This window comes from Monodon monoceros, unplaced genomic scaffold (genome assembly GCF_005190385.1).
Source record: "Monodon monoceros isolate NGI ecotype Baffin Bay Population unplaced genomic scaffold, NGI_Narwhal_1 Super_Scaffold_5, whole genome shotgun sequence".
Classification (NCBI taxonomy): Eukaryota; Metazoa; Chordata; class Mammalia; order Artiodactyla; family Monodontidae; genus Monodon; species Monodon monoceros.
In genome coordinates this window covers 87,038,148-87,053,521 of record NW_021703782.1, presented here as the reverse complement: position 1 = coordinate 87,053,521, position 15,374 = coordinate 87,038,148, and the positions used below count along the sequence as shown (strand labels likewise).

The following is a 15,374-nucleotide window of genomic DNA, read 5'->3' as shown; positions in this document are numbered from 1 at the left end:
AGCAATCTTGAGAAAGAAAAATGGAGCTGGAGGAATCAGGCTCCTAGACTTCAGACTATACTACAAAGCTACAATAATGAAGACAGTATCGTACTGGCACAAAAACAGAAATATAGATCAATGGAACAGGATAGAAAGCCCAGAGATAAACCCACGCACATATGGTCACCTTATCTTTGATAAAGGAGGCAAGAATACACAGTGGAGAACAGATAGCCTCTTCAATAAGTGGTGCTGGGAAAACAGGTCAGCTACATGTAAAAGAATGAAATTAGAACACTCCCTAACACCACACACAAAAATAAACTCAAAATGGATTAGAGACCTAAATGTAAGGCCATACACTCTAAAACTCTGAGAGGAAAACATAGGCAGAACACTCCATGACATAAATCACAGCAAGATCCTTTTTGACCCACCTCCTAGAGAAATGGAAATAAAAACAAAAATAAACAATTGGGACCTAATGAAACTTAAAAGCTTTTGCACAGCAAAGGCAAACATAAACAAGACCAAAAGACAACCCTCAGAATGTAACAAAATATTTGCAAATGAAGCAACTGACAAAGGATTAATCTCCAAAGTTTACAAGCAGCTCAATATCAAGAAAACAAACAACCCAATCCAAAAATGGGCAGAAGGGCTTCCCTGGTGGCGCAGTGGTTGAGAGTCCGCCTGCTGATGCAGGGGACACGGATTCGTGCCCTGGTCTGGGAAGATCCCACGTGCCACGGAGCGGCTGTGCCCATGAGCCATGGCCGCTGAGCCTGCGTGTCCGGAGCCTGTGCTCCTCAGTGGGAGAGGCCACAACAGTGAGAGGCCCGCGTACCGCAAAAAAAAAAAAAAAAAGCAAAAATGGCCAGAAGACCTAAATAAACATTTCTCCAAAGAAGGTATACAGATTGCCAACAAACACATGAAAGGATGCTCAACATCACTAATTATTAAAGAAATGGAAATGAAAACTGCAATGAGGTATCACCTCACACCAGTCAGAATGGCCATCATCAAAAAATCTACAAGCAATAAATGCTGGAGAGGGTGTGGAGAAAAGGGAACCCTCTTTCACTGTTGGTTGGAATGTAAATTGATACAGCCACTATGGAGAACAGTATGGACGTTCCTCAAAAAACTAAAAATAGAACTACCATATGACCCAGCAATCCCACTACTGGGCATATACCCTGAGAAAATCATAATTCAAAAAGAGTCATGTACCCCAATGTTCACTGCAGCACTATTTACAATAGCCAGGACGTGGAAGCAACCTAAGTGCCCATCGACAGATGAGTGGATAAAGAAGATGTGGCACATATATACAATGGGACATTACTCAGCCATAAAAAGAAACGAAATTGAGTTATTTGTAGTGAGGTGGATGGACCTAGAGTCTGTCATACAGAGTGAAGTAAGTCAGAAAGAGAAAAAAAAATTCTGTATGGTAACACATATATATGGAATCTAAAAAAAAAAAAAAGTCATGAAGAACCTAGGGGCAAGACGGGAATAAAGACACAGACCTACTAGAGAATGGACTTGAGGATATGGGGAGGGGGAAGGGTAAGCTGTGACAAAGTGAGAGAGTGCCATGGACATATATACACTATCAAATGTAAAATAGATAGCTAGTGGGAAGCAGCTGCATAGCACAGGGAGATCAGCTCTGTGCTTTGTTACCACCTAGAGGGGTGGGATAGGAGATGCAAGAGGGAGGGGATATGGGGATGTATGTATATTTATAGCTGATTCGCTTTGTTATAAAGCAGAAACTGACACATCATTGTAAAGCAATTATACTCCAATAAAGATGTCAAAAAAAAAAAAAAAAGAAATGTAGAACTTGAACAGCCTTATTAAAAAAAAACAAAAAACCACATGGTAGCTGCTGTCAAAAAGTACCTAGAAGACGAATAACCATATAATGGTGTCCTAAAATTCCTGGGCAAAGGTCCTAGCTTCCAGAAGAGAGATTGACTGTAGCAGAGTGTGCGGGAGCCTAGATGGGTTTCGAACATGAAATAGGAGCGTGAGGTGGGACCTGGCTGTGATGACATGAGGAAGTAGCATGCCCCACACATGAAAGAGCATGGCTCGTGGTGGAGGGTAGACTGTGATTGCTTCTTATGGTTGGAGTATGAGTGCCCTGGAGGAGGGGCGAGAGATGGGCTGGCTGAGCCCAGAGAGTAATCCCCTTTTCCATGGCTGTCAGGAGCTCCGGAAGGTGATGAGAGGACAGAAGAGCCGGAGAAAAACTCCCAGACCCAGGCGCAGACGCGGTGGGCCATTTGGACCTCCATCATCTGAGAGGTGAAACCCCAATCGTGTGCCAAGTTGCCTCTTCAGGCTCTGGTCTCTCCCCACAGTGGACTGTTTGCCTGTCTGGAATGAGATAATTTGTCAGACACCAGCTGCTGATCATGCTTTCCTCATGGGCACATTTATTATGATGTTACAACGCGCATGAAGAATCTTTACCATCTCTCGAGTGAAAATTATTAAACTTTTTTTTTTGGCAGAAATTTTCAAACCTTCCCTCTGCCAGAGACAGCATCGGTCGTAGACTGTGTCGAGGGAGCAGAGCGAGGGGGGGATCCTTGTCATAATGAACAAAACAGCAAGCAGAGAACCCCAGGGTGTGGGGCTGGGGAAGGAGGACCCTCCAGAGCTTTGTGAGTAGCCTGGGAGTTTGGGAGCGAGGAAGTTTGGGCTGTGCGTTTCTGAGAGAGTGCAGAGGATGCGCTGGCTGGCTGGCTGGCTGGTTTCTAGAAGTGCACCATGTCTAATTATGTACCAGGAGGCAAGAAAAGGTGTAGGTCTGTCTTTCCAGTTCAGAGGGAGAAAAAAAAGATGTGGTGTCTCGCGTCTAAGAAACGAACAGGCTGACCTTTTCAGAGCATCTGAAAGAAAAAACCAGATGTATTCCTCAAGAGTCACCGTGACTGAAGGCTTGCATTGTACACTCACATAAAGGGGGAGCTAACCAGAAAACAACAGCTGATGATCCGAAGCCAGGCTGTGCTATTGTCCGGCACACAAATGTTCTACAAGGACCCGGACCACCATGCGGTTCTCTGTCCACAGACTATGGAGGTTGGAGGCGGGGCTGGGGAGTAAGGGCTTTTTTCCCTGATTTTCTTTCTTCTCCTTCTGAAACCTTTTCCTTCCAATCCCTCTCCAACCACTCACATTCAACTGCTAGCAATTCTTCCCACTGACCCTCTTCGCTCTCCAAATGGGGTGTGGGTCTCTGAGGGTTTTTCTCTTTGTACCTGACAATCCCATGTTGCAGGCAGGCTCCAAGGGAGGAGGTGAGGAGGTCTCAGCTCCCTGGGGACAGTGACCGGGAACGGAGCGGCTGTGATTTATTTTCCATCGAGCAAAGTCATAGCCAGGCAAATGTGGCTTGGGAGGCAGACAGGAGATTCCCCCCAGCCTCATCAAGGGCTGCTTCCCTATTGTCCTTGGAGAGGCTCGGGTGAATGCGGGTGGTGTTGGACGGGGGAGGGGAGGGGGAGGGGGAAGGGGGAGGGGCAGCAGGATGAAAAAGAGGAGGCAGCTGAGGGAGGTGAAGTGAGATCCCGTGTCCATTCCAGGTCAGGTCTTTTAGGTTTGCTCCATCAGCCTTCACCATCCTCAGCTTCACTGGAAGCACTACAGCCTCCCTACAAACTGTGAAGTCCTTGAAGGGAGACGCTTGCCTTATCCTCCTTCTTGCCTTTCCATTGCCTTCACTCTTATATTGGCTCCAAGCAGGTTCCCAGTGAATGTCTACTAAATGGCATTAACTCTGTGCCCCCAGATCTTTGGATCGGGTTCATCCTTGTCATTCACAGAATATCTCCTCCCAGCAGCAGCTCCATTGACTAACTAATGTGAAGAGGCTCCTGTCCCAGAAATTCTTTATCACTTCATTCTGCTGGAGTTTTTAATTGGGGGCGCGGCATGTCTGTAGACATTTACTAAACATCATTTATTGGCCAGCAGGCAAAAAGAAGTTCATCTAACAAAATGAAATCATAGCTCTCTGTCCTTTTAAGCGGTCTGACCACACTTTTCATAATCCACTTGAGGCAAACTCAACAATATTCCAGAAGCAGGATCTTATTACCTCTATAGTTGAGATGAGAAATCCTACTACCTAATGGCTGGACACTGGAACACTTTGGGTCGAGCCTCAGGTGCTGTCCCTAAAGTAACAGGTTATACCCTGTTTTATATTTGCCATTGCACTTTGCATTGAAAAGAATTCTGATCATACATGTTTGTTTCTTGTCTCTTTCTCCCACTGGACTCTAAGTTCCAATGTAAAGACAGCAACAACAACGATTAATATTTATGGAATGTTTAGTGTGTGTCAGGTACTATTTCAAAAGCTTCCCATGTATTATCTTATTCAACTTTTCGTTTTATGAAACTGTATTCCCAGTGTCAAGAAGAGTGGTTGGCACATTTGGAATTTAATAAATACTTCTCGAACCAGTAGAAGGAATGAATGCTAGACTCTTCCAAGATTGCAACAACTAACAATCAAAGCAAAGTCCTAGAAAAAAAAAAAAGGTGTTATAAGGATGTGACCAAGTCAAAGGAATATCCTAATGCATCCTCGAAAGTACAGGTAAACCTTGTTTTGTGTGATAAATTTCATGGCCCCTGGATTTTTCAGGATATAATCTTATTTAAAAAGCATCAAGGAGTTAGTTATTTTAAGTCAATTCTGTTGTGGAGTCTTTTGTTAAGCAAAGACACGTTTTGTAATGAAAATAAATCATCCCCCTCCTCCAAAATAGTAATCACTGGCAAGAACATCACAGATTAGCATTCTTCAAAGTGCTTTGCTACATACATACACATATATTTACACATAGGCTTTTAGCATCACCAGAGAACTCAGGCATCTATTCAGTGACAGTTCCTTTAAATACTAAGAAGCAAATACAATACTCCATTGAACAGATAAGGAAACTGAGGTGCAGGGCAGTGACATGATTAGTCCAGAGAAAGTCCCTTTGACAACTTCTGCCTCTGAAGGGTCGTCTCGGGCATGTTGTCATTTTGAATCTTGACCTGGGATAATTTAAACTTAGAATTAACCTCACTGGTTAGGTTGTTTCCTGATCAGAGATGCCTGTTTCATACCCAGATTTAATAATTTATTAAAAAAAATACTTATTGAAGTCCTTTTATGTGGCTGGCATTGCTCTGGGAACTGGGAAATCTGAAAGGAAACAAAATAGAAAAAAATTCATGCTCTCAAAGACTTTTCTGGTAACTCACTGTCCAAAATGATAGTCACTAGCCATATGTGGCTATTTGAATTTGAATTAAATTAATACATGTTTAAAAAATTAAAAATTCAGTTCATCATTTTCACTAGCAGATTTCAAGTTCTCAAATACTTGAGTTTTAAGTCAAGTATTAGTTGCTACATACGACTAGGGGCCCAGGTACGGGAGGGCACAGTTATAGAAAGCTGCAGAAAGTTCTATTAGATAGTGCCACTATCTGAGGGACAACAGACAGACAATAAACAGATATCAATACATACAGTAATGTGTCTGGTGGTGGTGAGGGCTGTGGAGCTGATTAAAGCAGCGTTAGAGGACAAACAGAGATGGGCAAGGAAGTGCTCATTCATACGGGGTAGGAAGGGAAGATCTCTGAACAAGGGCCTGAATGGAGATGACTCAGACCCCATGGGCGGCTGGGGGGTAGAACATTCCAAGTCCAACAGGTAGGATGCTTGTGAGGCCTTTCTGGTGGGAATGGGTGCATGAGGAATGATTAGGGATGAAATTCGAGTGGCAGGCTGGACCAGATCACACAGGGCCTCGCAAGTCATGCTAGACCTCGGATCTCCTTGAGGGCTGAGTGCCAGCGATTTGGAGATTTGTCTTCACCTTCCCTTTCCTCTTTTCCTCTCAAACTTTCCCTCATTCTCTTTCTCCCTCACAGCCCTGTGCCTTATAACAACTCATGTCTTTGTAAGAATAACAACTGGGAGAGTCATGCTTGGTTGACATTTTCACCTTCTGGCAGAGAGATACTGTGGGTAATAAACAGTAGTCATCAGGGTAATCCACGCAAGTCCTAGACTTTACTATTCACCAAATCAAGGTGCTACACCATTTTTCTTCTTAATGCATCTAACTCCTTTATTGAGCATGTACTGTGTAACCAGTGGTTTGCCCAGGAATGAGGGGATTCCCAGGACACCGCACTTTTCATGCTAAAACCAGCAAAGTCCCAGGTCAATCGTGGTCGGCTTGGGGTGGACATTGTGACTATAAAAACACAGTGCCATATGTACACTAATATGTATAAAATGGATAACTAATAAGAACCTGCTGTATAAAAAATAAATAAAATAAAATTCAAAAACAAAACCAAAAACACAGTGCCTGCCTTCAAGATGTCACAGCCTGGGAGAGAAAACAGATAATACAGAGCTCTGAGTGCTTTGATGGAAAAGAACACAGGTGCTTTGGCAAGTCATACACTTGCAAGGCCTCAGTGCAGTGAGGGCAATGAGGGAGGACCTGGGCTTTAATTCTTTTTTTTTCCCTCTCTTTTTTTAAATTGAAGTGTAGCTGATTTACAATGTTGTGTTAATTTCTGCTGTAGAGCAAAATGATTCAGTTATACATATATATATTCTTTTTTAAAAACTCTTTTCCATCATGGTTTATCATAGGATACTGAATATAGTTACCTGTGCTATACAGTAGGACCTTGTTGTTTATCCATTCTATATGTAATAGCTTACATCTGCTCACCCCAACCTCCCAGTCCATCCCTCCCCCAACCCCCTCCCATTTGGCAACCACCAGTCTGTCCTCTATGTCCATGAGTCTGTTTCTGTTTTGTAGACAGGTTCATTTGTGTCATAGTTTAGATTCCACATATAAGTGATATCATATGTTATTTGTCTTTCTCTTTCTGACTTACTTCACTTAGTATGATAATCTCTAGTTGCATCCATGTTACTACAAATGGCATTATCTCATTCTTTTTTATGGCTGAGTAGTATTCCATTGTATATATGTACTACATCTTCTTTGTCCATTCATCTGCTATTGGACATTTATGTTGTTTCCATATCTCGGCTATTGTGAATAGTGCTGCTATGAACATAGGGGTGCATGTATCTTTTTGAATTATAGTTTTGTCTAGATATATTTGGCTTTAATTCTTGAAGCTGACTAAAGATGTCTACCTTGCTGCCTCAACTCCAATGTCTTTCTGGGCTCTCTGCAGAGATTTCATTAACAGGTAGACTGATGTGCACCCATGTGGCCGACTGTTTTCCACTGTGCCTTCCCCATCGGAAGACCAGATCACCACCTGACCTCAGAGATGCCACCAGCTCCCAGTTGCTCCATTCCTATTGCTTTGTTTGATTAGGAAGTCCTAGAAGGGGAAGGAGTGACTACATATTTGTCCACGGGGGTATCAATATTTGGGCAAAAAAGGCTGTTGATCACATCTGTCATTCTTTGCTGGCATCAAGAGAACTCGAGGGCATTTTCAAGAATGTATATTCATCTAAATATGTGGGACAGAGGAGTCAGGCGGAAAGGCTTTTCCGAGGCATGCTGCATCTTGCTCGGTGAGTGCGCATTTCTCAATTCTTTCTCTGAAGCAGACGTTAAAACCTGCAGCACAGTCATTTAGAATTTCAAAGGTTTATTCTTCAGGGGGTGGGCCACAAAAGACACCACCATTATTCACATAATGCTGGGATGGTGGGGAACAGCCACACACCATTAACGAAGTCTGTGCAGCAAACCTTTATGGAGAAAGGCAAGAGCTATTCTGCCAGGATAAAGAAGATGCCTCATTACAGTTGCTTTAAGAAAAGATTATTATCATTATTGCTTTTTAAAATGCGCTCCTGCATCCTACCTAGGTTGGGAAAGCTTAAGAGGAGAAAAGCCAATTTTTAAAAGTAGTTCATAGATCACTAAAGAGTCACAAAACACTCAACATTCAGTACACATCTCCCCCCACCCCCAACCCCATTCTCCTCTCAGAGTTGAGGATGTCAATCTGCTTTTAGAAAAAAATCCAACACCCCCATCAAGAGACCCTTCCTTTCTTCAGACAGACACCTCTCAGTACTGCTCTCCCTGGTTTTAAATGGTGCCAGAATCCTAGCCAATGGTTCTAAGGACCAAATAAGATGGAGCTTCTCACACAGAAAGCTGCTGGTCCTTCAACATTATCTTGCTTGGCTTCACCTGTCATCTCCCTTTCCTTTGTTTTGGAATCACAGTAGGCGAACGCCACAGATCTGAGTTGGAAAACCAGGAGCCCAGGCTGCAGAACAGCCAGCAGACAACATTGTCTCTGAACTGCTATTGTTTCTATTTTAGGAGCACATTGAGTGATTAGCTTGGGTAACAGTAACATCGCATTACCTTGCACAGGCTGGAAATGTCTTTCAATAAGGAGGCAACACGGAGGCCATGTGATACAATCCCGTAGACAGAGCCAAGTGGAATACATCAAAGAGAGCCTTGATGCAGATGTTTCATGCAGAAGAAAATTAGGTCAGAGACCACTTCAATTTCAGCTTCTGCCAGCCTCGTTTGAGAGCTTCCAGTGAATTCGTAATGAATAGCTTCTAGGGCACTTTTCTCTCACTCAGTCACAGGCTGCCACAGCCAGATGAGCGTTCCATGTGGAATCTTCTCTCATTATTTAAAACTGCTACTTTGTGTTCTGAAATTCCAGAACCCTTCCAATGCACCACCACTCTGGCCTGAAACAAAAAGACTTGGAAAAGACAGAGAGACAATAATCTGTATCATATTCTCTCTCTCTCCTATGAATCATATACATACATGTTTTTTAATACATCCCAAGCCCCTTTTTCATCTGTCTGTGCAGGTACATAAACCTTTGCTGAGGAATATTGGAGATGTCAGGCTTTTTAAAATCTTACTCAACTTTGAAGAAGCTGAGTGGCCTATAGATGACCAAAATGCTTTGTCGGCTTCTTGCAGGGAGCGTGCATGCGTGAGTGAGTGAGGCATGCATGTATAAAAAAAAAAAAAAGCTTTTCTCTGAAAAGAGCACAGAAGGGCAGTGTGACCTCCATGAAAGTGAGTGATGCATCTTTTCCCTGCCCACCCTCAGCCCCATCGCACATGTTATTTATTATATTGGAGGGTGAGATTCTAGAGCACCCTGGGATCTTCCTGTTTCAGATGCTTTTTCTGCCTACCCTTTGCAGGGTTCACACTGACAAATCCTTGCTGATTGGACTGGGGGTGTGTGGAGGGATGACTTTAATTCATGGCAGGAGAAGAATCATTAGATTCTGAATGCATTTAGAAGAGGGGCAGAGAGACAGACACGGAGGATCACAGAGGCTGCTCAAAGCTGGTGACGCTCCCATTTCCCATGGGAAAGGAAAGGAAGTGGCGGCCCCAGCTCCAGCTCCCAATGACACAATTGCTTTGTCTTTGCAACCTCCAAAGCACCAGGGCATTCATTCAGGGTTTTTCTCAATTCTAGGGTTTGCACAGCGGTGGCAGAAAGCCTCGGAAAAGCCCTCAAAGGTCTGCTTCTGCTCCAGTCAAGGATGGAAAGGCACCAGGAAGATGTTGCCTCTCTGGTCCTGTCATTTAAAATGCTTTCTCTGCCTTAAAAAGACACTAGTCTTTCTGCCATGCTTCCCCAACTTGGTCTCCTCCCTGCCAGCGCTGTCCTGTGATCTCTTTCTTTCAGTTTCACAGAGATGCACACACACGCACACGCACACGCACAAGCGCTCACATGGATACATGCTTACACTCACGCTCAGTTAAAATTTCTGAGGAGGACAGAAGTGCATCGGAGGCAGTTACAGTGAAATAAAAAGATGACCTGATGGAAAAGGAGAACTAGTTTAAGCTCCACCTATGTGTGAACTTGGACCAGCAGCTCTCTCCTCTGGGCTCAGGGTCCATATCCGGAAAATGTGGGTACCGATCCCTACATCCCTCACAGCTTTGATGCTGACTCAGTAAATGATCTTTCTCATGTGTTATAAGCAATCGACATCATCTGGAAACGTTTGGCTGTGGTTGTAGCCCCAGATCTACCTACTGAGATGCTAACAAAGACCTATGATGCTCATAGACTAGCAGCAAGGAATATGGGCTTGGTCATGCAGCAGTGAGACAGCGTGATTCCTTCCAGACACACTGCAATGGGGCAGCTCAACACAGCAGAAATAGCATTGCCTTTGGAATCAGCTAGACTTGAGTTTGAATTTCGGCTCTGTCACTTCCTGGCTGTGTGACCGCAGGCGAGTCACTTAGGTTCTCTGATCCTGAGTTTCTTCCACAGTAATACTGGGATGATACTCGCTATGAAAGGTTGTTACAAGATTAACTGAAATATATGAAATATATGTGCCTGATACATGGTAGGTACTCAGCAAATATTAGTGTTATTTTTACTATTGCTATTAAAATTAATAATGGAGACATTCATGCATATATGCAGAAATGGCACGTATGATTTAATGTAGTCAAAAATTAACACTTTATTTGAATTGATTTTTCTTGCTCCGTGTGGAGAATCTAGACACATGTATAGACACGCACAACATACCACATATGTGCACGCATGAATACACACATATGAAATTCAGTTTATAAAGGCAGTAGCAACCAATACTTATTTCAAATGCTTATTAGAGATTTTGGCAAATAAGTGCTCAGTAAGTACTAATTACATTTATTTTTATTTACAACAATATCTTTTGGTGTGGGTTCCCAACTTATCATGTACCCCTTGCCCATTCTCTTCTCTGAAAAGGCCTCTTCTTAAGAGGCAACTTGGTGCAGAGAAAATCTGTGTAAGTAGGGGTCAAGAGCCATCAATATGATGCTGAGTTCTTGATCACAAAATCGTAGCACTTCAGAGCTTGGCAGGTGAGAAACTGAAACGCAAAGAGATTACGTGACTTGACCAAGGTCATAGAGGAACCTCAGTTCTCATGGAGTCCTCCCCTATGTCCTTCACCATCATAAGGTTCAACGGAGGCCCTGAGCATGAAAATGCTTGGCAGCAGTCAGGTGCTTTCCACCTGCCAGTGCCCCTTTCCCCAGCACCTGCCAGCTTTCCTACCGCAGCCCTGGCAGAAGGCCATCATCACTGCAGTGACTGCAGAGCTAGCTGTCTGCCACCAATGGCACCACTGTCCAACAGAGCATTGCCTGCCCAGAACTGGATTTGTCCCTGTCAAGTTATGGGCCATGGAAGACAGCACAGCCTTGGGAAGGATATCCATGGCCCAGCACACTGAGCAGCCTGGGCCAGTACCAAGACTGAGAGTCAAATATTGGTCTGCCAGGCTCTGGCTCTGTGTGCTGGTATGTGACCATGGGCATTTCCAGAAGCTAGAGAGGCCAAATCAGGGGAAGAGAAACATCCATTTGTTCTGTTCTACACGTATTCATTCGCTCACTTGCTTACTCATTTTCCTATTCATTCATTTAGTTATTCTTTATTGAAACAAGGCTTCTACGATTTCACTATTTAGTGAAAGATTACATGGATAGAGATACAAACCAATTACAATACAATATGGCGAGTGTTATAATAGCGAAATACTGTGGCCGCACAGGAGGGAGGCGTTCAGTTTTCCTGCTTTACAAATACTAGTGGAAGTAGAGATTGTGTAATAATCAGGGTTGGATCCTAGAAATAAAACAGCTGATAAATAAATGTCTCTATGCACACATTTCTACAGACATACACACATATGCATTATACATATGCCTATATTCGTAGAGATTTGGCCTTATACGATTGTGGGAGTTGGTTTAACAGTCTATACATGGCTGTTGTCTGTACCAGGGTTTGGGAAACTTTTTCTGCCAGATAGTAAATACTTTAGGCTTTGCAAGATATATGGTCTCTGTAGCAACTATTCAGCTCTGCCAGTGTAACACAGAAGTAGCCCTTAACAATTCATAAACAAATAGGCATAGCTATGTTCCAATAAAACTTTATATGCATAAACAAGAAAGGGGCCGGATTTGTCCTGTGGGCCACAGTTTGCCAACCCCTGGTCTTTGAGACTGGGTTTGGAGGCCAGAGCCAGTAGGATGGACACTGGGGAAGGAAGATGGATGTGAAGGGGAGAGCAGGGCAAACTGGAGCCCATTGACCTGGGACTTGTGTCAGTCTCTCATTGCCTTCAACTCTTCAGCTTCAGTGATGTATGTGTCTTGCAGGAGAAGTGGTGCCTTTCATCCTGGAGCTAAACCTACACGTGACCCAGGAATTGGAAAAACTGATAGAAGGTTCATTGAGAACTGGAGTTACTGCTGGATTGGCTGCTGCCCCATGACAACAAGGTAAGTCAGCAGATAAATAACAATAGTGCCTGGTGCTCTTAAGTTGGTTGACCTTCTGGGTGTAAAATGCATATGGCTTCTGCTTCAATTCAACCATCCAAAACTCATGAAAAATGACACTTAGGACCCACTCTAACTTGGAACAATGTAGGGAAGGAAATTCCGCCACATCATTCTTGTCTAGCTAAGTGATTCAATCAAGTCCACACAGATGAGAACATTTCAGAAGAGTTAACACTGAAAGCGGATGTTAAGCATGGGTGAGGATTTTCCAGGCAGAGGGCATCTGTGGAATCCTCAGACAGTGTGTTTTGTGAGTGATCTGTTCTCAAGTGACCCCAACACAGAGCTCAAAAGGAAAAAGAAACAACCTGTTTTTTGCCTGCTAAACATTTGAAAAATTTATTTTCCTAATTTTTCACTGATTAACCATTTCCATCAGAATCCAGATGTGAGCAGTAAATGCTCACAGACTTGACTCAAGTCCCCACCCCCAACTCCCGCATCCCTTGCAGAATGAGGATCAGTCTGCCTGGCCATCCCCAGCAGGCAAACCCACTCCTGGGACAAGGTGGCTGATCTGTCCATGTAGCTCTGGGCATCTAATGAGAATATTCACATTTAGCAATGGTTTAGCAGACAATTCCCATAAAGCTCTATTTCGAGTCACAGCACTGAATGTTTCCCCCTTTTTTAGTAACTTTTCTTTCTTCCTGTGTTTTGTCTTCATTAATGCTGTCAGATTTTACTAGATGTTCTGGAACCAAGAGTTATATTTAATGCCTTATTCTTTCCAGTTCTTTCACTATATTGACGTTACCTCCACAATACTTCTAGCCACCATCCACTCATCCATTCTCTACCCATATGTCCATCCTTCCATCTGACTTTGCATTTATTTGTCCATCCATTCATCTCCTTTTCTTTTTGGGTTACAATCCCATTTCAGTCTTCTATCATCTTTTGCTTACATGATTATAAGATCCAGTATATTTATTTTACTGAAAGGCTGAGTGAATGAATAGGATGTAGAGCAACATAGGCTTAGATTTGAATTTGTGTCTGTCCTTTACTAACTGTACAACCTTAAGCACATAATTGAAACTAAGTCTGTTACTATTCATGTCTCAGGGTTGTTGTAAGCGTTAATTGAGATAAGGTGTATGTAGTAGGTGATAGAATACCAGGCACATAAGAGGTACACAGTAAGTATTATTTTACCCCCTTCTCCCTATTTCGGCCACTTCCTTCTACCTTTTTTCATATATCTTCTTCATAAATGCAACCAATTGTTACCTAACATCCTGGCCTTTGCTGAAGCCATACTGCTTTCTAAAACTGTATCCTCGATTCCTAACTTACTATTGAGATTCACCACTATTTGTCTCTGATCATGGAAACTCTTCTCATCAAATTATCCATTGTCTTATTTTTTTCTTTGTAAGAAATTTATCTGATTTCTTGGATCTACCCATTCCCCAAATAAAATGCTACCTCTTCCCATAACCCTTCCAGGATCCCCCAAATTTAAACTTTTGCTTCCCCTGCATTATTATAAGACTTTATTTGATGGGAAGGGGAAAGGGAAATGCGTTTTTGAGCACTCTATTGAGTGTTGATACTTGCATCATATATTTTTTACAACCTTATAAAGTAGTTATTATCTTCATTTTTCAGCAGAACTTTCCCAAGGTCATTCAGCTAGTGAGGACCAGAGCAAAAATTCCAACCCACATCTATCTGATTCCAGATGTGCTTTTCATTTCACTCTGCCTTGCCTTCCATTTTCTACGCAATTATAGTGATAATTACATTTTGACATCTATGAAATATTAAAAAATAAAAACATGATTGGTTCCATTAATGAATTATATTAAAGGATAGGGATAGTATTTTATTTTTTCTTATATCACCTTAAATGTTCTGGTTTAACAATTTAAACATACCATTAAGGATGTGGTAAATGTTCAATTAAATAACCTTCAATGAGCATATAGAACTTTCACTAGAGTTCTTACTCTTGGGAGGTTTTTCCCCAATTTCAAATGTGGTAAATGACCAAAAATCCTTCAGCCATCATATTCTCAGGGTATGGTCAATTTCAGCTTTCGTTATTTTTAGTAAGGATGTCTAAAACAAAGAGAAAATTATTATTATTTTTAGTTGGTTAAGTTCTTATCACAATGGGCTATTTTGTGAAAATCGTTGGGCCGATCCCTGCAGCCAGCAGGCAGCCAGCCCACTTGTTTATCTCTCCATGGCGTTAGTACCTCTGTAAAAGTTAAATTTGTTTTATTTATAGGTTGGAAGAGACTTCACCCATGAGGAGTACTGAATAAATAGACTTTCGCCATCATTCTCCAAAGAGGTTGGGAAGGAACCACTCATGAGGAAAGCCTGGAGGGGACAAATTGTCAGAATGAAGTGTGGTCCTTTGTTCAGAATCAGAAGAGTTACCCACTCGAATCATAAAATACCAGATGAAGCTCACTTCACTAAACATGGGTGAGCAAATGGAAAGAAGAAAGACATGGTGACAGTGAAAATGCCCAAGATGTAGTCTCTCCAGGTTAAATGAAGGCAAGTTCACCTGGGATCCCAGAGGTTATACTTTTGCCAAAGCATGCTTTGAGTTAGCGCAGAAAAGAGTTAGAGCTTTATTCTTTCCTTCTTTCTTTTTTTTTTTTTAATAGAATGAGATTGATTGGGCAATGTAGAATAACCTGCCTGTGTTTATGTCTAGTTATTTGTACTTGAGTGTAAGAAGAGCAACTCAAAGTTATTTAATTACAGGACTGCAAAGACCAACCCATCATTAAATATATTATGAGTTGAATAAGTATCAGTTAAATAATCATGTTATATCTTAAGTCTGCTAACCCTTTGGAGAGGAATGAGATAGTCATGCTCTTTGATAAACCCCCAAAGCCTGTGCTGTCCGCATAAAAGGAGCATGCTGCTGATCCACCATGAGCTTTGAGATCTTTTCCAAGAGAAAGAATGGGTTTTTGTTGCACA

At 42.4% G+C, this 15,374-nt stretch overlaps 1 long non-coding RNA gene across 9 annotated transcripts in view; it reads left to right on the top strand.

Annotated features, from left to right (window-relative positions):
- Window positions 1-15,057, top strand: part of LOC114884831 — a 211,725-nt gene extending 196,668 nt beyond the window's left edge. For 6 of the 9 annotated variants that reach the window (XR_003790911.1, XR_003790907.1, XR_003790909.1 and 3 more), the window contains 4 exons: window positions 2,210-3,090; window positions 4,427-4,615; window positions 12,234-12,356; window positions 14,659-15,057. This is a non-coding gene — a long non-coding RNA (uncharacterized LOC114884831). Of the gene's footprint in view, window positions 1-2,209; window positions 3,091-4,426; window positions 4,616-7,254; window positions 7,607-12,233; window positions 12,357-14,658 lie in introns of all 9 variants that reach the window. The other 3 variants (XR_003790905.1, XR_003790906.1, XR_003790908.1) reach the window with 3 other exon arrangements.
- The last annotated feature ends 317 nt before the right edge of the window (window positions 15,058-15,374 follow it).